Source organism: Gossypium hirsutum, chromosome D05, assembly GCF_007990345.1.
Source record: "Gossypium hirsutum isolate 1008001.06 chromosome D05, Gossypium_hirsutum_v2.1, whole genome shotgun sequence".
Lineage (NCBI taxonomy): Eukaryota > Viridiplantae > Streptophyta > Magnoliopsida > Malvales > Malvaceae > Gossypium > Gossypium hirsutum.
In genome coordinates, this window is record NC_053441.1 from 3,973,409 (window position 1) to 3,997,523 (window position 24,115).

General features: G+C 34.8%; 1 pseudogene; it reads right to left on the bottom strand.

Annotated features, from left to right (window-relative positions):
* Positions 1-22,291: 22,291 nt before the first annotated feature.
* Positions 22,292-23,421, bottom strand: LOC121217557 (ethylene-responsive transcription factor TINY-like; annotated as a pseudogene).
* Between the last annotated feature and the right edge of the window lie 694 nt (positions 23,422-24,115).

Genomic DNA, 24,115 nt, shown 5'->3' on the forward strand with positions numbered 1-24,115 from the left:
CATAATAAAAATACTCCATTCTTGACGACTTATAATTATATTTTATTTATAATTTTTTCAGTAAGTAAATTTCAAGCAATTTTCATATAGTTTTCTTTGAATTTGAAGAGAAAAATGGGTATTTTATAAATTAGAATAGTGTATTTTACCAAAATTTAAATCCAAATTTATTTTTGTAGATATAAGCTTGGGTGTATGATTTGCTTTTTGGTTAACTCCGAAATTTCCCTTGGGTAAGTCAGTACTTTGAAGGACCACAATAATATATATTCAGAACAAGAAAAAGATGATGGCTACAAATTTCAGCAGTGGATGACAATTATGCAAGAGTTTTTTTTGTTTTGAGTGTGAAGTTGACAGTCAATCATAATAACAAAATTCTTACTAAAGTTGGGACAAAGCTTTGCATAAATATGAATTTATGATATTGATAACTCTGCGTTAAGGGAAAAAAGAAAAGAAAAGAGACGATAGCCATTGGCCAAAATTTTAAGCTTCTAAAGCCAAAAAAGGAAAAGAAACCCTTTGGTGCTACAGTAGATTGTTCTTTGCTATTGTTCCACTTTTAAGTGGACCAAAGTTTATTGTTTGCAGAAAGGATACACAAGTCAAACTATTGGGAATTATCCATATTTATGGAAAATCAAAGATATGGGTATCAAATAATGGAAAGTCAAAGATATGGGTATCGAGATATTGGCATAATAAAATCTGAGATATTTGCAATATATGGTCCCTAAATTGTAAAGTGACTTTGCAAGTTGATCCCTGAACCTCAACTATAAATAGGCATAACCATCTCTCATTCTGTATCTCAAACTTGCCATTCTCTACTTAAGGCATTGTTTTCTCTCTCTCTCTTTGTAAATTCTCACTTGTATTTTGGAGTGAAATATATTTGGTAGTGCCCGAGGACGTAGGCAAAATTTGCTGAACCTCGTTAAATTCTTGTGTTCTTTATTGTATTATTCTGCATGAATTGTGTGTGTGATTGTAGTGATTTATTGTGCTATTAAATTACGATTGAGGGATATTCTGGCTAGGAAAGACCTGTTACTTAAGCGATCCTTGTGATCCACCTCTCTTTCCTGGGAATTGAACTTAGTGTGATTTTTTAGTACAATAATTTTACTCTTTTACACGCTTCCGCACAACAATTGGTATCAGAGCTAGATTCGTACTTGGGGAATACGATCGTTCACGGCACTGTTCACGTACTGTAGTTGGGATTGAGGAGAAAAAAATGGAAAAGTCATCGTCAAAGACTACTGTGACCAATGCGAAATTTGAAGTAAAGAAATTTGATGGTACCAATAATTTTGGTATGTGGCAATGTGAGATCCTAGATGTCTTATGTCAGCAAGAGCTGGATATAGCCCTTGAAGAAAAACTTGACAAGATGGATGACAAGGAGTGGGCCAAGATCAATAGACAGGCATGTGGAACAATTCGCCTATGTTTGGCCAAAGAGCAGAAGTACTCTGTCATGAGGGAGACATCAGCGAAGAAGTTGTGGGATACACTGGAAGAAAAGTTTCTAACAAAAAGTCTTGAAAATAGGCTTTATATGAAAAAGAAACTTTATCGATTCACGTATGCACCCGGTATGTCGATGAATGACCATGTGAACTCATTCAATAAAATTTTAACAGACTTGCTAAATTTGGATGAGAAATTTGAAGATGAAGACAAGGCATTATTGTTGTTGAATTCCCTTCCTGATGAATATGATCATCTTACCACCACATTGCTTCATGGGAAGGACACGATCACATTTGATGCAGTCTGTAGTGCGTTGTATAGATCTGAGACTCGAAAGAAAGATAAAAGAGATCACAGAGATACAACCGCAGAAGTCTTAACAGTAAGAGGTCGTTCACACAGCAGCAAATCTGGTAGAAGGGGAAAGTCCAAAGGGAGACCCGCCAAAGATGAATGTGCCTTTTGCCGTGAAAAAGGGCATTGGAAAAAGAATTGTCCTAAGCTACAAAAGGGCAAGGCTATGTCTGATGCATGTGTAGCGGAGCATGATGAGGAGTCAGACTTTAGCTTGGTTGGTATGGCAATGGCATGTCAAACGGATGAGTGGATTTTGGATTCAGGATGTACATACCATATGTGTCCTAATAAGGACTGGTTTTCTAGTCTTAAAGAGCTAGAAGGTGGAATTGTTCTTATGGGAAATAATAGTGCTTGTAAGACAATGGGAGTGGGTACAGTCCAATTGAAGAATCACGACGGCTCAATCCAAGTCTTGACAGATGTTCGCTACGTACCTAGCCTGAAGAAAAATCTCATCTCATTAGGTGCCCTAGAATCTAAAGGGCTCACAATCACTTTGAGAGATGGATTACTAAAAGTAGTAGCTGGGCAACTGACGGTGATGAAAGGCACAAGAAGAAATAACTTGTATTTTTTAAATGGAAGTACAGTTATTGGATCAACATCAACAGTTTCTACAAAAGATGTAGATTCAGAGGCTACCAGATTATGGCATATGCGATTGGGACATGCTGGTGAAAAAGCTTTGCAAACATTGGTGAAGCAAGGCTTATTGAAAGGTGCAAATTCTTGCAAAATGGAATTCTGTGAACATTGTGTTCTGGGCAAGCAGAAGAGGGTAAAATTTGGTCCAGCAATTCACAATACGAAAGGAATTCTGGACTACGTTCACAGTGATGTGTGGGGACCTACCAAAGTAGCTTCTTTGGGAGGTATGCACTATTTTGTTACTTTTGTTGATGATTATTCAAGAAAAGTATGGGTGTATCTAATGAAAAGAAAAAGTGAAGTTTTGGATGCATTTCTGAAATGGAAGAAGATGGTGGAGACTCAAACTGGTCGAAAGGTCAAACGACTTCGATCAGATAATGGTACTGAGTACAAAAACGATCCATTTCTACAAGTATGCCAAGATGAGGGCATTGTGCGACACTTCACTGTTCGGGATACACCACAGCAAAATGGGGTGGCAGAACGAATGAATCAAACTATACTGGAGAAAGTTCGATGTATGTTGTCCAATGCTGGATTGGGCAAAGAATTTTGGGCTGAGGCAGTTACATATGCGTGCCATCTAATTAACCGTTTGCCATCAGCTGCAATAAATGGAAAAACTCCTATGGAGATGTGGACTGGTAAATCTGCTACTGATTATGATTCTTTGCATGTATTTGGTTTCACTGCATATTATCATGTAAAAGAATCTAAGTTAGACCCAAGAGCAAAGAAAACATTATTCTTGGGTATAACTGATGGAGTAAAAGGATATCGTCTCTGGTGTCCTGATACAAGGAAGATTGTTTTCAGTAGAGATGTGACTTTTGATGAATCAACCATGTTGAAGTATAAGGATTCACAAAAGGATGACAAAACCAATAGTACTTTGCAGCAGGTGGAGCTTGAAAAGGTTAACGATGATCCAGCTAATATTGAAGGGACAAATGATGAAGAGGTTCCTACCCAAGAATCTCTACAGCAATAAGATTCAATTGCATATAGAAGGCCAAGAAGAGAGATTCGTAAGCCTGCTCGCTTTGATGATATAGTGGCCTATGCACTTCTAATTACAGATGATGATGTTCCTTCTACTTACACAGAAGTAATAAGTAACCCTGATGGTGTAAAGTGGAAGCAAGAAATGAATGAAGAAATGCAGTCTCTTCATAAAAATAAGACCTGGGAGTTGGTGACACTACCCAAGGGAAAGAAGGCAATTGGATGCAAATGGGTATATGCAAAGAAGGAAGGATTTCCTGATAAAAATGAAATTCGATACAAGGCTAGATTAGTAGCAAAGGGTTACGCTCAGAAAGAAGGAATAGTGTAATAGCCTGAATTTTTAGTGGTGTCGGAATGGTGATTCGAGATCACTAAATCTGACAAACGAGTATAAAATATTATAAATTTAGTAAGTATAAGTTAAATGTGAAGTTAGGAAAATTTTTGAAATAGTGAATAGTGTACTAGGAATAAATATTAAAATAATTAAAATAAAAAAAACGAGGTATCGAGACCTCGAAGATTTTCAACCGAGCCATAAATATTTTTATAAATATTTATAGAGTGTCATTGAGTTGGTATTAAAGTTTCGTTAGAAAATTTTAACGTTTGTATAGTTAATTAACTAAAAAGGACTAAATTGGGAATAGTGTAAAATTTGTTAAATTGTGATTAAATAGCTTAAGTGACTAAAGTGGAGGGATTTAAAAGGCAATTAGGCCCAAATTATATGGGCTGGACGGTTGGGTAAAAAAAAAAATCAGCAGAATGTAAGGAGAAACAGGGGCAAAATTGGAAACTTAACAAATTAAACATTTAAAACAAAGACAAAAGTGAAAAATCTAGAGATCTCTTCACAATTTATCAGCAAAAACGCCATAGGAGGTCTGGAATAAGCTGGTTTTTCATATTTTTGAATCACGTAAGTTTAATTCTTGATTATTTCTTCTAATTTTTGTGATTTTGATACTTTTACAATTAGGTCCAACTAATTATTTCATTAGTTTTTGATTCCATGGCTGATTTTGAAAGTTACCATTGATGAGTGTTGGATTTTTATGATGAATAAACATGGAATTGAAGCTTTAATTTTGTTATATGATGATTTTATTAAGTAATATTGATAGAAATTGATTTTAGGGACCTAATTGTGAAAAAGTTGGGAATTAAGGTTTGGTGTTGCGGTTTTGAGTATGAAAGGCTATGTAGTAGTCTAAAATAGTTGGAAAGGTGTTAATTGAGAAAAATTAGATCAATTGAGGGGTTAATTGAGTAGGGATCAAATTGTAAAAATTGTAAAGTTTGGGGTAAAAGTGTAATTTCGAAAATTAAAGGGCATAAATTGTGAAATGAATTAGAATTGAATTAAATGCTGATGAATGAATAAATTTGCATTTTAGATCGAGAACCCGAAACAAGTCGAGGAAAAGAAAAAGTAGCCGATTAGTCCCTGAACTTTTACAAATTCTGCAAATCGATCCAAGTAAGTTCATATGGCTGAAATTTAATGATTAAATGTTAATTTCATGAATTATACAATGTATGATGAAATGTATTTATTGTTGAAATGAGAATAAAATAAAAATGTGAAAATCGAATAAATGATCAAATTAAGTGGAACACCGGATTTGAGTACTTCTGATCAAGAAACAAAGTGATAAGTGGCTACACTTATCTGATCAAGAAACAAAGTGATAAGTGGTTACACTTATCTGATCAAGAAACAAAGTGATAAGTGGTTACACTTATCTGATCAAGAGACAAAGTGATAAGTGGCTACACTTATCTGATCAAGTGATAAAGTGATAAGTGGTAGCTTCAGCTACACTTATCTGATCAAGTGGCAAAGTGATAAGTGGTAGCCTAGCTACACTTATCTGATCAAGGACAAGTGATAAGAGGTCATATGTCAAAGTGAAAGTGAAGTACTCAATTTTCCGTAACCGTTCCTTAATTTTGATCAAGGATGGTAAGTGACAAATGGGCCCAAAGGAATTATGGTAAAAGAATAAGTAGTAGTGAGTTTATACCAAGGAACTCACCAAAGATTGTGGTTGACAGGTAAATTTAGTAATGGTGTATATTGTATAAGTGTACAAGTGTTTGGTAAGATTTATGTTTTATGCCTATGAACTTACTAAGCTTTTCTATAAGCTTACATGTGTGTGTTTATTGTTTTTGTAGATTAACGTATTTATACATTCGGAGGATCGGATCTACATCAAGAATCACACTATCCAGATATACTCCGGTAGTTTATGTTAAGCAACTTTTTGGATTTATATGGCATGTATAGGGAATTGAAGTAAAAGTAAATTTGAATGTTATGGTTGCGTTAGATATCGAAATATATACATGTTTTTAGTTTGAAATGGTTGATTGGTTGAACTTAATTAGTATTTAAATGAAGTAGATAAAATACTGGAATTGGTTGTGATTTGAAATTTGCAGGGAAGGTTAGACAATTATAAAGGGGTTATATTGAATTTTTTTAAAAAAATTGCAATGGAGCAGTTCTTGGACAGCAGCATTGATGTAACTTTTAAAAATCACCAAAAATAGTGGAAATAGAATTAGAAGTTGAGTGAGATATGAAATTAAAGCTGAAAGAGTCTACTTTCATATAAAAGAAGTTGAGTAAGCAAAAGAATTATATACTTTTAGATATTTGAATTTTAGTGAAACAGGGCAAGAATGTTTTTGAAGTCCCTTGTTCTGACTTTGGAAATTCATTAAAAATTGTACAGAAGGAATTATGAGTTATAATTTATATGTATAGATTCCTTAATGAGTCTATTTTCAGTAGAAATAAGTTTAATCACCATATGAAGCCTTTAATAAGATATAATTAAATTTTAGTGATGAGTGGTCAGGATAGTCGATTAGTGAAACAGGGGAGACTTCAACTAATAAACTGTACTAATTGGCTAAAGCAAAAATTCTGAAAAATTTATGGTGAATAGATATATGAGTCTAGTTTCAGGGAAAATTTACGGATATAAATTTCGAGTTTTGTAGCTTTAATTATAATTATTTTAGTGACTGCTGTACAGGTGGACAGCTTTATTATGAATGATGAAATTAAATTTGAAAGTAAATTTTTATGCCCCGAACTTTTAAGTTAAGTCAAGTAACGCCTCATGCTCGACTCCGGCAACGGTATTGGGTAAGGGGTGTTACATTTTATTGGTATCAGAGCCTGGTTTAGCCGGTCCTCGGAATATGTGTGAAGTGTAAAGTGTTTAGAAATACATGCCATATAAATCTGTGATAGTGTGATGTGTATGATCCGATCTAATCTTTGTTATTTTTATATATACTCTCCGATTATAAAGATGTCAAATATACCTGAACGTACTGATCAAGAAGAAGTTAACAGTAGAGCACAGAATTCTGAACAAAGAGCAAGCAGTGATGTTCCGATTTCCCAAATGCGAGAGCATGAATTAAAGAATATGATTTATGGGATTATGAATCAGTGGTATACTGAAATGAGGCAAGAAAGAAATCAGGCTGAACCACCTCCTCCCCCTACTGCTCCATCGATGGTACCCCCGGTTGCTCCTCCACCTTCTACAACGACTGAATCTAGTAAGCGTTCTCCATTGGAAAGGCTTAGAAAACTTGGAGCCGAAGAATTTCGGGGAAGGACTGATGATGATCCCGTCAAAGCTGAATATTGGTTACAGAGTTTGATAAGAATTTTTAAAGAAATGGCTTGCTCACCAGATGACTATTTGAGATGTGCTGTGTCTCTGTTGAAAGAAGAAGCTTATAGTTGGTGGGAGACGATCGAGGCTGTGGTTCCGGCAGAGAAAATTTCTTGGGAATTTTTCCAAAATGAATTTAAGAAGAAATATGTGGGCAGACGATATTTGGATAAAAAGAAAAGGGAATTCCTCGACCTACGACAGGGAAATAAATCAGTAGTTGAATATGAAAGAGAATTTGTCTACCTCAGCAAATATGCCCGAGACATTGTACCTACTGAAGAAGAAATGTGTATCCGGTTTGAAGAAGGGTTAAATGATGAAATTAGAATGATGATTGGGGGTAATGAAATACGAGAGTTCGTTGTTCTGTCAGACCGTGCTCAAAAGCTTGAAGAAGTATACAACAGAAAAATGCAGCGGGATCGAAAAAGTAAAGAGCCATTCAAAAGAGGTGCTTCTAAGTCATTTTCAGATTTTCCAGTGAAGAAATCTAGAGAAGAAATTAATCGAACTACATCAGTGTCGGGGAGATCGGGCAGAGATAGACCAAGACAATCTGATTTCAGGGTATTCGATAGACCTGTAGCAAGTGTGAGCAGTGTTCAGAATGCTTCACGACCTAAGTGTCAATATTGTGGAAGATATCATTTCGGAGAATGCAGGACTAAGATGGGGGCTTGTTATAAATGTAGGGCTACTGATCATCTTATTCGAGATTGTCCTCGGCTGCAAAAAGATGAAGTGGAACAGAAAGAGATACAGAGAACCATTCCTCAAAGAAGTAGACGTTCGGGCCAGATCAGTGCTACAGGGACTACCCGTTCGGGTACGAGGGAATCAGTTGGTCGATCAGAGAATAGAGCACCAGCACGTACCTATGCCATTCGAGCAAGGGAAGAAGCTACGGCTCCTGATGTAATTGCTGGTACTTTCTATCTTTATGATGTTATTGTTTATGCATTGATAGACCCTGGATCTACTCATTCATATATTTGCACTATGTTAGCATCTAAAAAGAATTTATTTGTTGAGTCCACTGAATTTGATATACAAGTTACAAATCCATTAGGTCATAGTGTGATGGTTAATTTGATATGTCGTAATTGTCCACTGAAAGTGAAAGGCTATGAATTCCCCGCTGATTTGATGTTGTTACCCTTTCGGGAATTTGACATTATTCTGGGGATGGACTGGTTAATGAGACACGATGCGGTGGTGAATTGTCGTGATAAGCAAATCAGTTTGAAATGTCAAACAGGAGATGTAATCTCAGTTGGGTCAGAAAACATGGGCGATACAGTCAGAATTATTTCAGCTCTCTCTGCTCAGAGATTATTACGCAAAGGCAATGAAGCATTCTTGGCCTATATCCTTGATACTCGGGGTTCTGATTTAAAGCTCGAACAAGTGCCAGTGGTGAATGAATTTCCTGATGTGTTCCCTGAAGAGTTACCCGGTCTACCACCTGATAGAGAAGTTGAATTTGTAATTGATGTGATCCCCGGAACAACTCCTATCTCAGTGACACCGTACAGAATGGCTCCAGCTGAGTTAAAAGAGTTGAAGGCGCAGTTGCAGGAGTTATTAGATAAAGGGTTCATTAGACCGAGTATGTCGCCTTGGGGCGCACCTGTCTTGTTTGTGAAAAAGAAGGACGGTTCTTTAAGACTGTGTATAGATTACAGGCAGTTGAATAAGGTAACGGTAAAGAATAAATATCCTTTGCCTCGTATTGATGATCTGTTTGATTAGTTGAAAGGTGCTGCAGTATTTTCCAAGATAGACCTTCGATCTGGGTATTATCAGTTGAAAGTTAAAGAGTGTGATGTGCCAAAAACTGCCTTCCGAACTCGATATGGTCATTATGAATTTTTGGTGATGCCATTTGGTTTAACCAATGCTCCTGCTGCTTTTATGGATTTGATGAATAGAATTTTTCAGTCATATTTGGATAGATTTGTGGTTGTGTTCATTGACGATATATTGATTTATTCAAAGACAGAGTCCGAACATGCACAACATCTAAGGATTGTATTACAGACTTTGCGGGAGAAACAGTTATATGCGAAATTCAGCAAATGTGAATTTTGGCTTCAGGAAGTTGCGTTTTTGGGTCATATTGTATCAGCTGATGGAATAAGAGTGGATCCAAGTAAGATAGCGGCAGTGGTAAGTTGGAAAGTTCCAAAGAATGTTACTGAAGTACGGAGCTTTCTAGGATTGGCAGGTTATTATCGCCGATTTGTCAAAGATTTCTCAATGATTACCTTACCGTTGACTCGATTACTACAAAAGAATGTTGAATTTATATGGTCAGACGAATGTCAGCAGAGTTTCGATCAGTTGAAAAAGATGTTGACAGAGGCTCCAGTGTTGACTCAACCAGAATCGGGCGTACCGTTTGTAGTATATAGTGATGCGTCTCTGAGTGGTTTGGGTTGTGTACTTATGCAGTCAGGAAAAGTGGTGGGATATGCTTCCCGACAACTGAAACCGCACGAGAAGAATTATCCTACACATGATTTGGAATTGGCAGCGATCGTGTTTGCTTTGAAGATATGGAGACACTACTTATATGCTGAGAAATGTTATGTGTATACTGATCATAAAAGCTTGAAGTATTTAATGACTCAGAAAGAGTTAAATTTGAGACAGAGACGATGGTTAGAGTTGCTGAAAGATTATGATCTTGTTATTGACTATCACCCAGGGAAAGCAAATGTCGTAGCAGATGCACTTAGTCGGAAATCATCATTATTTGCATTACGGGCATTGAGTGCTCATTTATCTATTAATGAGGATGGTTCTGTACTAGCGGAATTAAAAGCTAAACCTGTGTTCTTTCAACGGATTCGGGAATTACAAGATGAAGACCCAAAATTGATGCTAAAACGACAGTTGGTTCAAAATGAGTTAAGCTCAGAATACTCCATTGATGAAAATGGTATGTTATATTATCGTAATAGAATATGTGTTCCAAATAATTTAGACTTGAAAAATGATATTTTATCAGAGGCTCACAGTAGTATGTGTTCTATTCACCCGGGGAGTACAAAAATGTATTGTGATTTGAAGAAAATGTATTGGTGGCCTGGAATGAAACGAGAAATCTGTGAATATGTAGCAAGATGTTTGATTTGTCAACAGGTGAAAGCTGAGCATCAAGTACCGACAGGGTTGTTACAGCCCATTATGATTCCAGAGTGGAAATGGGAACATGTCACGATGGATTTTGTATCTGGATTACCAGTAACTCCGAAGAAGAAAGATTCGATATGGGTGATTGTTGATCGGTTAACTAAGTCGGCACATTTTATTCCAGTCAGAGCAGATTATCAGCTTGAAAAGTTAGCGGAGTTATATGTGTCTGAGATAGTGAGGTTACATGGGGTACCAATATCTATTATTTCGGATCGAGATCCGAGATTTACCTCGAGATTTTGGAGTAAATTACAGGAGGCTCTGGGCACCAAATTAAATTTCAGCACAGCTTTTCATCCCCAGACAGATGGGCAGTCAGAGCGAGTGATTCAGATTTTAGAAGATATGTTAAGGTGTTGTATACTTGAGTTCGGCGGCAGCTGGGAAAGGTATTTACCTTTAGCCGAATTTGCTTATAATAATAGTTATCAAACTAGTATTAAAATGGCACCGTTTGAAGCTCTGTATGGAAGAAAGTGTAGAACTCCATTATATTGGTCTGAATTAAGTGAATCGAAACTGGTGGGAGTGGACTTGATTCGGGAAACTGAAGAAAAAGTTCGTATTATTCGAGATTGTTTAAAAGCTGCCTCCGATCGGCAAAAATCATATGCAGATTTGAAGAGAAGGGATATAGAGTTTAGTGTGGGTGATCGTGTATTTTTGAAAGTGTCACCGTGGAAGAAAGTTTTGCGGTTCGGCAGAAAGGGAAAACTCAGCCCACGATTTATCGGGCCGTATGAAATCATTGAAAGAATCGGTCCGGTAGCTTATAGATTGGCTTTGCCCCCGGAACTTGAAAATATTCACAATGTGTTTCATGTGTCTATGTTGAGACGGTACAGATCAGATCCATCACATGTAATTCCTCATACGGAAATAGAGCTCCAACCTGACATGACTTATTCAGAGGAACCGGTGAAAATTTTAGCTCGGGAGGTTAAAGAGTTGAGGAATAAACGTGTACCACTAGTTAAGGTGCTATGGAATCGACATGGATCTGAGGAGGCAACCTGGGAAATGGAGGAATTGATGAAATTTCAGTATCCGAATTTATTTCCAGGTACGAAATTTCGGGGACGAAATTTCCTAAAAGGGGGGAGAGTTGTAATAGCCTGAATTTTTAGTGGTGTCGGAATGGTGATTCGAGATCACTAAATCTGACAAACGAGTAGAAAATATTATAAATTTAGTAAGTATAAGTTAAATGTGAAGTTAGGAAAATTTTTGAAATAGTGAATAGTGTACTAGAAATAAATATTAAAATAATTAAAATAAAAAAAATGAGGTATCGAGACCTCGAAGATTTTCAACCGAGCCATAAATATTTTTATAAATATTTATAGAGTGTCATTGAGTTGGTATTAAAGTTTCGTTAGAAAATTTTAACGTTTGAATAGTTAATTAACTAAAAAGGACTAAATTGGGAATAGTGTAAAATTTGTTAAATTGTGATTAAATAGCTTAAGTGACTAAAGTGGAGGGATTTAAAAGGCAATTAGGCCCAAATTATATGGGCTGGACGGTTGGGTAAAAAAAAAATCAGCAGAATGTAAGGAGAAACAGGGGCAAAATTGGAAACTTAACAAATTAAACATTTAAAACAAAGACAAAAGTGAAAAATCTAGAGATCTCTTCACAATTTATCAGCAAAAACGCCATAGGAGGTCTGGAATAAGCTGGTTTTTCATATTTTTGAATCACGTAAGTTTAATTCTTGATTATTTCTTCTAATTTTTGTGATTTTGATACTTTTACAATTAGGTCCAACTAATTATTTCATTAGTTTTTGATTCCATGGCTGATTTTGAAAGTTACCATTGATGAGTGTTGGATTTTTATGATGAATAAACATGGAATTGAAGCTTTAATTTTGTTATATGATGATTTTATTAAGTAATATTGATAGAAATTGATTTTAGGGACCTAATTGTGAAAAAGTTGGGAATTAAGGTTTGGTGTTGCGGTTTTGAGTATGAAAGGCTATGTAGTAGTCTAAAATAGTTGGAAAGGTGTTAATTGAGAAAAATTAGATCAATTGAGGGGTTAATTGAGTAGGGATCAAATTGTAAAAATTGTAAAGTTTGGGGTAAAAGTGTAATTTCGAAAATTAAAGGGCATAAATTGTGAAATGAATTAGAATTGAATTAAATGCTGATGAATGAATAAATTTTCATTTTAGATCGAGAACCCGAAACAAGTCGAGGAAAAGAAAAAGTAGCCGATTAGTCCCTGAACTTTTACAAATTCTGCAAATCGATCCAGGTAAGTTCATATGGCTGAAATTTAATGATTAAATGTTAATTTCATGAATTATACAATGTATGATGAAATGTATTTATTGTTGAAATGAGAATAAAATAAAAATGTGAAAATCGAATAAATGATCAAATTAAGTGGAACACCGGATTTGAGTACTTCTGATCAAGAAACAAAGTGATAAGTGGCTACACTTATCTGATCAAGAAACAAAGTGATAAGTGGTTACACTTATCTGATCAAGAAACAAAGTGATAAGTGGCTACACTTATCTGATCAAGTGATAAAGTGATAAGTGGTAGCTTCAGCTACACTTATCTGATCAAGTGGCAAAGTGATAAGTGGTAGCCTAGCTACACTTATCTGATCAAGGACAAGTGATAAGAGGTCATATGTCAAAGTGAAAGTGAAGTACTCAATTTTCCGTAACCGTTCCTTAATTTTGATCAAGGATGGTAAGTGACAAATGGGCCCAAAGGAATTATGGTAAAAGAATAAGTAGTAGTGAGTTTATACCAAGGAACTCACCAAAGATTGTGGTTGACAGGTAAATTTAGTAATGGTGTATATTGTATAAGTGTACAAGTGTTTGGTAAGATTTATGTTTTATGCCTATGAACTTACTAAGCTTTTCTATAAGCTTACATGTGTGTGTTTATTGTTTTTGTAGATTAACGTATTTATACATTCGGAGGATCGGATCTACATCAAGAATCACACTATCCAGATATACTCCGGTAGTTTATGTTAAGCAACTTTTTGGATTTATATGGCATGTATAGGGAATTGAAGTAAAAGTAAATTTGAATGTTATGGTTGCGTTAGATATCGAAATATATACATGTTTTTAGTTTGAAATGGTTGATTGGTTGAACTTAATTAGTATTTAAATGAAGTAGATAAAATACTGGAATTGGTTGTGATTTGAAATTTGCAGGGAAGGTTAGACAATTATAAAGGGGTTATATTGAATTTTTAAAAAAAAATTGCAATGGAGCAGTTCTTGGACAGCAGCATTGATGTAACTTTTAAAAATCACCAAAAATAGTGGAAATAGAATTAGAAGTTGAGTGAGATATGAAATTAAAGCTGAAAGAGTCTACTTTCATATAAAAGAAGTTGAGTAAGCAAAAGAATTATATACTTTTAGATATTTGAATTTTAGTGAAACAGGGCAAGAATGTTTTTGAAGTCCCCTGTTCTGACTTTGGAAATTCATTAAAAATTGTACAGAAGGAATTATGAGTTATAATTTATATGTATAGATTCCTTAATGAGTCTATTTTCAGTAGAAATAAGTTTAATCACCATATGAAGCCTTTAATAAGATATAATTAAATTTTAGTGATGAGTGGTCAGGATAGTCGATTAGTGAAACAGGGGAGACTTCAACTAATAAACTGTACTAATTGGCTAAAGCAAAAATTCTGAAAAATTTATGGTGAATAGATATATGAGTCTAGTTTCAGGGAAAATTTACGGATATAAATTTCGAGTTTTGTAGCTTTAATTATAATTATTTTAGTGACTGCTGTACAGGTGGACAGCTTTATTATGAATGATGAAATTAAATTTGAAAGTAAATTTTTATGCCCCGAACTTTTAAGTTAAGTCAAGTAACGCCTCATGCTCGACTCCGGCAACGGTATTGGGTAAGGGGTGTTACAAATAGACTACAATGAAGTGTTTTCTCCAGTTGTGAAGCATTCGTCTATTCGGATTTTGCTAGCCTTGGTTGCGCAATATGATCTTGAACTAGTTCAGCTTGATGTGAAGACCGCGTTTTTACACAGTGATTTGGAAGAGGAAATCTATATGACTCAGCCAGATGGATTCAAGGTTGCTGGAAAAGAAAATTGGGTTTGCAAACTGACAAAGTCGCTTTATGGATTGAAGCAATCTCCGAGGCAGTGGTACAAGCGATTTGATCAGTTCATGAAAGGGCAAAGGTACACAAGAAGTAAATTTGATCATTGCGTGTATTTTCAGAAGCTACAAGAAGGAACTTTCATATACTTGCTCTTATATGTTGATGATATGCTAATAGCATCTAAGAGCAAAGTTGAGATTGAAAGATTGAAGACTCAACTCAATCTCGAGTTTGAGATGAAAGATCTAGGAGAAGCTAAAAAGATTCTCGGCATAGAAATATGGAGAGATAGAGCTCATGATAGAGTTAGCTTGTCTCAGAAGCAGTATTTGAAAAAGGTACTACTGCAGTTTGGCATGAACGAGCAGACAAAACCTGTAAGTACCCCGTTGGCTTCTCATTTCAAGCTTTCTGCACAACTATCTCCTTCGACGAATACGGAACGAGAATACATGTTGCAAGTTCCATATTCTAATGCAGTAAGTAGCTTGATGTATGCAATGGTGTGTACAAGACCCGACATTTCACAGGCAGTTAGTATAGTGAGCTGGTATATGCATAATCCTGGAAAAGGACATTGGCAAGCTGTGAAATGGATTCTACGGTATATTCATAAGACCATGGATATTGGATTACTATTCAAGCAGGATACTACACTTGGTAAAGGTGTTGTTGGGTACTTTGATTCTGATTATGCCGGTGATTTGGACAAACGAAGATCAACCACTGGTTATGTGTTTACTCTTGCTGGAGGACCAATAAGTTGGAAGTCTACACTGCAGTCTACAGTTGCGTTGTCAACCACAGAAGCTGAATACATGGCTGTAACAGAGGCTGTAAAGGAAGCTATTTGGTTACAAGGTATGGTTAAAACCTTGGGATTGGTCCAGGAGCATATTAATGTGTATTGTGATAGTCAAAGTGCTATTCATTTAGCAAAGAATCAAGTCTATCATGCACATACAAAGCATATCGATGTACGTTTCCACTTTGTGCGGGAAATTATTGATGAGGGGAAAATTCACCTTCAGAAGATTAAGACTGCAGATAATCCCGCAGATATGATGACCAAGGTAGTAACAACAATCAAGTTCGAACATTGTTTGAACTTGATCAATATTCTGCATGTTTAACAGTTGAAGAAGGCACTATCAAGTGTTGTTGACAAAGGCAGAGAGAATTGTGTGAAGATAAGATTACTCGAATCAAATCTTCAAGGTGGAGATTATTGGGAATTATCCATATTTATGGAAAATCAAAGATATGGGTATCAAATAATGGAAAGTCAAAGATATGGGTATCAAATATTGGAAAGTCAAAGATATGGGTATCAAATATTAGAAAGTCAAAGATATGGGTATCGAGATATTGGCATAATAAAATCTGAGATATTTGCAATATATGGTCCCTAAATTGTAAAGTGACTTTGCAAGTTGATCCCTGAACCTCAACTATAAATAGGCATAACCATCTCTCATTCTGTATCTCAAACTTGCCATTCTCTACTTAAGGCATTGTTTTCTCTCTCTCTCTTTGTAAATTCTCACTTGTATTTTGGAGTGAAATATATTTGGTAGTGCCCGAGGACGTAGGCAAAATTTGCTGAACCTCGTTAAATTCTTGTGTTCTTTATTGTATTATTCTGCATGAATTGTGTGTGTGATTGTAGTGATTTATTGTGCTATTAAATTACGATTGAGGGATATTCTGGCTAGGAAAGACCTGGTACTTAAGCGATCCTTGTGATCCACCTCTCTTTCCTGGGAATTGAACTTAGTGTGATTTTTTAGTACAATAATTTTACTCTTTTACACGCTTCCGCACAACACAAACAAAAATTTTCTGCCTTGGCCTTTGTTTCAAAGACAAATTTTAAGGTACATCAGAAACAAATAATAATAAGAAATTGGGGAAAAAAAAAAGTGGGTATGGGTGTGTAATAGAAAGCGACTTGGCAGAGGTAGCCAGCCACCTGATCATCCAGTTGATATAAAGCTATGTTTCAGAGCTTAAAATTGTCTTACAAAAAAGATGATAAATTAGTGTCAGAAATCAATCGTTTTTAGAAAAACTTTTGTTATCCGATGTTAGATAATGACTCTGGGTTTACACCATTTCAAACCTTTTTCAACACCCTTCATCATTATTACATCAACCTTGTTATCTCACCACATTAATTCCACAGTTCCCGACATTAAAAATTGAAATCTTCATGCAGTAATCTTTGCTGTCATCTCAATAATTCAGAGGAGGCTTTATTTCTCAAAACATCAGTAAAAATTCATTGTCATGTGATTGTGTGGTTATGCGTGCAGCAGTGGCTGAATGGATCGATGTAAGCATGCATCTTTTTTTTTGCTCCTCAATCGTCAACTCTTTGATGATAATCAGCTGGAAATAATACACAATATTGTTTGGTTACGCATTAATTATATGGAGTTGGAAAAACTGACAACGGACAACATATAGTTGCCTGCCAAGATAGTGAAATTGGACAATCATTTCAACGTGCTGCACTTGTACATATACATATGGAAGAAAGTGACTTTTCTCGATAGCGAAATATTGAGAGAAGGTAAACTAATATATTTCCAAGGATGTAATGACTATGTCCCTAAAGTTTAGGATCGAATTTGATATGTTTTTTTGATTAATGACTTGAAAATGTCATCACTAATTTGAAAGAGCTTGAGAATAGTCGGTTCATTATTTGCTGCATATGATCAAAAGTAAACAATAAATTTGAGTGGAGAAATAATTAACGTTTGCCAACTGATCTTCCATGTCTTTCCCCTTTTTGACTTTGATGCATGCATTATAAATTGTAAATGGATAAATAAGCATTTTATTTTATGTGAGTTTAATTTCGACAAGTTGCCTTGCCTGCCCATTCTATCTTCAATCCTACATTGAAATGATAAAAAGGTGGCGCCAATATACATATTTCTTCCAACTAAAATTAAACATCAAAGGGAAACCTAAAAATTTAGGCCTCCCCAAAATCGAATACATAGAGAGGGGGAGGGGGGGGGACCATATCCACAGCTTGTACGTAGTCATAGATCTTTTTATGGATAAGCCCTTGTGGGGACTCATTTTATCTATGTATCTGCAGGCTTTTAGGGCACTTAAATAAGTTGGATAATATAATTATATGCATACATACATATATGATATGCTATTACATTATCAAATTTGCATCCCCACGTGGAGGATGTAATGCAGCCAAAGCAGTGAAATATGGACAACACATCATGCGGGGAGGCAAATGGATTTGTAAGAGATAAAAAATAAAAAGGGAAGGTTTGGGAGTTGAGAATGTGTGTCATGATTAGTGGAAATGGAAGTTTTGTATAATAAGGCAAAAGAGCCTTCAAAGTGTGAGGTATCGCTATCAAATAGTTGTGAGTATGTAATCTATGGTCCAGACTACGGATCGTGCATTTGCCTTGCCTTATTTTCGATGCCAACCCACCTAGGCATCCAAAAGAATGTCCTTGTTTCAGTTTTTATTGCATTGGCAGGCAATTAATGATTTAATTACCAATTTTATCTAAAAAAATTAAAAATTCACGAAAAATGAAAAAAAATCTAATCAAAGTAGGATTAAAATTTTCAATTTTCGTAAATTATAACAAGTTTAGGAATCCATAAAATTGAATTTGATTAATTATTGGGGTTTAATAGAAATCAGTCTTGCAATATGTGTAGCTTTGGAAGCAGGGCTAAAAGCTGGTGAAAAAGGCTATTTGTTGCTTTATTGACTGTTTCATTTGCATGTCGTAAGTCATAACCTTGTTGAAGAAGTAAATCTTAGAAAAAAGTGGAGAGAAATTAAGTTGTGCTTCTTGGGTACGTGGAATCATAACCTTTATAAATTCATAATATAATTCTTGTTTCTTTCTACAAAAATATATTATCTTATTTTCAAGTTGCAGTTGAGGATACCCCATGCTTGCTAATTCCAGATAATGGTCAGATTCTAAGAAAAGAAGAAACATGCATGTTTAAAAATCCATTACATCATTGCTTTATTAATTTGTCCAATTATTATTCTATAATCACCAAATAATGGTAATAAAAAAATTGGAAATGCCCGGCAGCAGGAATCTAGCTAGTATCATTAATTAAAATTAAAATTAAAAGAAAAAGAAAAAGTTGGTTGGATTTGATTTGTTTGTTGTTTAGTAAAGCAATAGAGCCCACCTATTTGTGATGTAATGGCTTCCATAATACTGATAACTTGTCCAAGAGAATGATTAAGTGATGGGTTTGAATTATATCAAACTCTCTTTCATCCTTATGTTTATTTTCCAAAACAAGTTTAAAAATTGCAGACCCTTCTAAATCAAGACAATAGTATAATATCATGAATTCCTTAAGAGGAAAGCATACACAAAAAAAACCTACTCGTATATATGGTCAAAATACACCATAACTCCTTATGCTTCACCCACCAAAAGAAACATGATTTAGATTTTATTCTTTTAGATAAATAAATTAAATAGCATTTTTACTATCTGCAATTGTGATATACGAGTTCTTTTCAGATTAATCCAGTTCTTGATTTGTACTATATTTTTGTACTAGAAAGCATGTCCAATGTTGACAAAATTTGGGTGAAGAAAGGGTATAAATAGTTACTGCAAAATTGAGGTTGGAAGTAGCATACTAGACTCTGTTGTCTGATATGCCTTTAAAGTGATAGCAAATTAAAAGTTGGTTTTAGATTCATAGATCATCCATGTATTTACATGGGGAGAAGATTCGGTAACAAAAATAATAAATTTTTTTATTTTCTGATTTTACCAATTATCAAGTGTCTTTCAAAAGTTAATTGTCTACTTCGAAAATGAACAAAAATTTCCCATCTTATACATCTTGCTTTTCAGGGGTTTTTTTTTCTTTAAGTAGAAATACGTACAAAAATGTTACATGAGGTGCAAGAAATTGTTAATATATCCCAATTGAGATCTTTTGCCCCTTTTTTCTTTTGGTGGGTTCGCGATTTTGGCTACATATTTTAAAGAGAAAGAGATAAAGTGGGTTTTGTCTTGAAAGCCAGAACCTTTTCTTTCTTCTTTAATGCAAATATTTTTTATACTAAGTTGAGGCGCATGTTTTTTCATGTTATAATTTTAACGGATGTGAGAAAATTATTTTATAATGTCTGGCAAAAATACTAATAAAAATTAAAAAAAAATTACATTAACATCTTTGATACATTTATAACACGTATTACCTTACAAATTTATCTTTATTAAATAAAAAATAATATTAATATATTTTAAGTTTTCAGTAATATTTGAATTAAATATTTAATTACTAACATATATTTAAATTAGTTCACAACGTATATATTTTTTACATTTTGTAGATACATATGAATACATTAAAAAAAGTAACTTAATTGCAAAGATGATTTGTCAATTTTTCTCATTACATTATTATATAATAAAGTCATTCCTATTTATATATTGCATAATAAATGTTAAAATCATATAATAACTAATTATTTTTCAAAAAAAATAATTTTTCACCACACCAAATATATTCTAAAATAATGAAATTTTTACTTGAATTACATTTCCAAACTTCAAATTGTCAGATCTTTTTATCAGCGTAGCCATTAACTTGAACGTAAATGATAGTTTAGAAATGACATGAAATATATTTAAAAGCACGTGGATAAAATTGTAAATACATATATATTTATCATGTATAAATAAATAAGTAGATCTTGATTAAACAAAAAATATATACTCCATTACATATAAATTTAGAAATCGTTTTCTAAATCAAAAGTTGGCCATCCACTTTGACGATGATATATAATCTTACGAGAATAAATAAATAAATAAATAAACCCAACCTTTGGAATTTACTTATTTTATCTAACTTTGATGAACATATCACATTGTTTGATTTTGTGTGTGTTGTTATTCTTTTTTCATAGAAAAGCACCATGCATAACATGTGTTGCTGTCATTAATCAGATTAACAGAAAATGACTGTATCATAGCCCCCAAAAGAAGATAATCTTGTGGGTAAAAGGAAAAAGAGACCCAAACTTTCTTTTAATAAATAACAGAAAATGAAGAAGTGAAGTGGTAACTAGAACCGTTCATGGCTCGGGTCACTTGACCCGACTCGAAGGCCCATCCGAAATATGAGAGAGTTTGGAGAAAAATATATGTCCGAAAATGGGCTTGGACAAAAAATAAGGTCCGTTTAAAAAATGGGCCGGGCATCGGGTAAAGTATTTTTGGCCCGGGCTCCGCCCGAATTCACTAAATGACAAAAAAATCTATTTTTTTAAATATTATTTTCTTATTGTTTTCTCCATATTTGCTACCATTTTACTATTATGTTGCTATTGTTTGGATATTGTATAAAATTTATTTTATTGTTAATTTTGTTATTATTTTAAAGACATTTGTTAATTTTGTTATTATTTTAGAGGCATTTGCTTGTTAAGTTGAATCTATCTTAGTGTTATTTAAGTATACATATTTTTTAAAATTTATTTTCAATTTGTTAGGAAATATTTATTTTGATATTTTTAGTATTTTTGATGTATTATATATATTAAAATTATATAAAAATTAATATAAGCTGGGTCGGACTCGAATTTTAACATTGTTATCTGGGTCGAATTTAGGTAAAATTTTAGACCTATTTTTTAAACCTGACCTGGCCCGGCTATGCACACCGCTAGTGGTAACAAATGGCAAGCATAGGGCTAAGAAAATCTAATATCATAATCTCATGATTATATATAAGAAAAGCAAAATATTGTGGGGGAACGTACGTGGGCGTGATCTGGCTTAAATGCAGTGGTGAATATATACGGCAATAATGCTATCCATCTCAACTATTGAGGTCAACCATGAAACACGTAAATAAACTATTGAGGGATCCATCATTGTATTTAAAAAATATTCCATACCCCTTTTTGTTAAATATAAAATAATTATCTGTGAAATATTATGAACAAAAGAAAAGAAAAAAAAGGAGTTGTGGTAATGCTAAAGAAGAGACAGTGTCGTTTTGGAGATCAACATTATTGAATCAGGTTCTGACGTATCCATTGCCTCTTTTCTTTTTAAGGGACAGCCCTTTGATTTTTAGGAACTTTCTTTTTAGCTTTAATTCATCAATCAGTATTCGATGAACACATAATTTGGTTTGATATTTTATTTCTTTTTCTCACAAATAATGAAGCGTTTATATGCACGAGGGCAATTCATTAAAAATAATATTCAAATATAGTAAAATAAATTCAATTTTAAAATACCTTTACAACTATCTGACATCTGGCAAGGGGAATTTGGTGGCAGGCCCCTGTTTTCACTACATGTTTGATTGAATTTGAAAAGCATTTTTTAGCATAATTCCTTTTTCTTTCCTTGATTTGATTTGATTAAATTGTTTTATGTATAATTCCCCTTTTTCCAGCTGTTGATGTGAAACAAGATTAGATGGTCTGTTTGTCTCTCCCTTGAACAAAAAAAAAAAAAACAGAAACAGAGAGTTTCATTGTTGAACTTAATGATCTCTCTCAAGAGAGAAAGAGGGAAGAGAGGCTTTTATTTCAGGTCCTGAAAAAGGGAATAAATCTTATGACTTCCCATTATAAGCACTGTACATTGTGAATTCATTGAAAGAGATCACATAAACAGAGAGAAGAAAATGACAAGAGTTTTGGCCCTTCAAAGAAAAGCAAAAGGGCTTAAAACACACACACACACACACACACACACAACATCACATTCACAAACCACCAAAGGAAAAAAGAAAAAAAGTACTAGTAATCCCATAGCAAACCTTGTTTGAAGCCGTTTTGTAAAACGCTCTCGGGTACTACTAACTGATTACAAACGTACTCACAGTCTTCCATGCTTTCAAGCCATGGTGGAGGGTAAAACCATCCGTCCATCGAGTTTGCGAATATAAACTCACTCCCCAACTCCACCGACTCGTAACTTGTCCCTAGACTTGGTAGCTCCACTATCTCGGTTAATTCGTCTGACGCTGAAGATAAGTCCAAGTGAGAAACCAGAGAGGATAGGGATGACGATGATGACAATGTTGAAGTGGAAGATGATGATGTAGTGGATGGTGATGGGGAGTCCAAGTTTCCCATTTGGGCAGCTTTGGCTGCCGCAGCTTGGACGTCGCGGGGTGCTAATGACACGGGTCGAGGTAAAGAGTTGGCGAGTTCAGGGAAGTTGAGAATGGCTGAGTTGCCTTTGATACTTAAAGCGGCCACGTCGTGTGCCCGAGCTGCCATTTCTGGAGTAGGGAAAGTACCGAGCCAAATGCGGGATTCTTGCGTGGCTCGCGGATTTCTGACACCCATTTGCCCCAGCTCCTCATTCGGACGCCACGGTAAACTGGGTGCTTGCTTGAATCCCTCATTCTCTTCATCTTTCTATTAGTATCACAGGTGGTTTCAGGTTTACCATTTAGAGTCCTGGTTGAGCCAGGGAGCGAGTTAGGATGAGGTGAATGAGTTGACCCAGGCGATGTAGGTGATCGTGGAGGCCAAGACAATGAGTTGGAACTGCACTCTGTTTCTGAATTTTGCTGCTCAGTCATTTTCCCCCCTCTCTAAGTGGTGACTTGGATCCACTAAAACTGCAACTAACTTGACAACAGATTTTCCTTTTCTTTTTTTTTCTTTTAACGTACAAAGGAAAAGTACAGTATAACCCAGAGGCAGGCAAAAACAGGGAGGTCCTTGTAGTTGTTTGCTGCCAAAACAGAGTAAACTTGAAGTGACAGTGATGAGCGGGGAAGTTGTTGTTGTTTTAGAGAAATGTTGAGGAACTAATATTATTGAACCGAGAAAGTGTTAGCTTTGAAGATTCAGACATGTGAGAGAAGGAAAGCAGAGCAGAGAGCACTTAGGCGAGCAAAGAAACGGGACGAAGGGATGGTAGGGTCATACACAAACAGACACGATGAGAGAGTTTATTTAAGCTAAATTTGCCTTTTTTTCTCCATCATTTCCCAATGACTCATACAACACTTATAAGCATTGAAGAGGAAGCTGAAAGGTCTATATGACCCACCAAAGAAACGGGTCACCCTGCTTACACCTATGGTTCGATGGGTCTTTTCTCTAGTACCACGCAACTCCATTATTTCTTCCTTTTCTCTGTTCTTTCTTTCTTTTACTACTTTCGCCACTGTTCATTTATCCTCTTCCTTATCTTCTTCTCCATCTCCACTCAATTTCATTGTTCCTTTTTGTCACCATTTTCACCCATTTCTCTTTAGATTTTGTTTTCTGTTTGCTACGAACATATAATGATATATATGAAACTATTGTCTTAATATAAACTTATAAATTTGTTTTGCGAGGTAGCCATTTCTAGGGTGTAAAGTGCTGTCAGTTCTTAAAGATTGATTGTATTACATTATAATATCATGTAGATTTTTTTTGCCTTTGATGATTGATTCTTGATATGGTAACTAAACTATGTTTTAAAATCAACTTGTATTTTTAAAGGAAAAAAATAAATACAACTTGAGGCCTACATTTAATTGGGGTCACAAGTTGGAA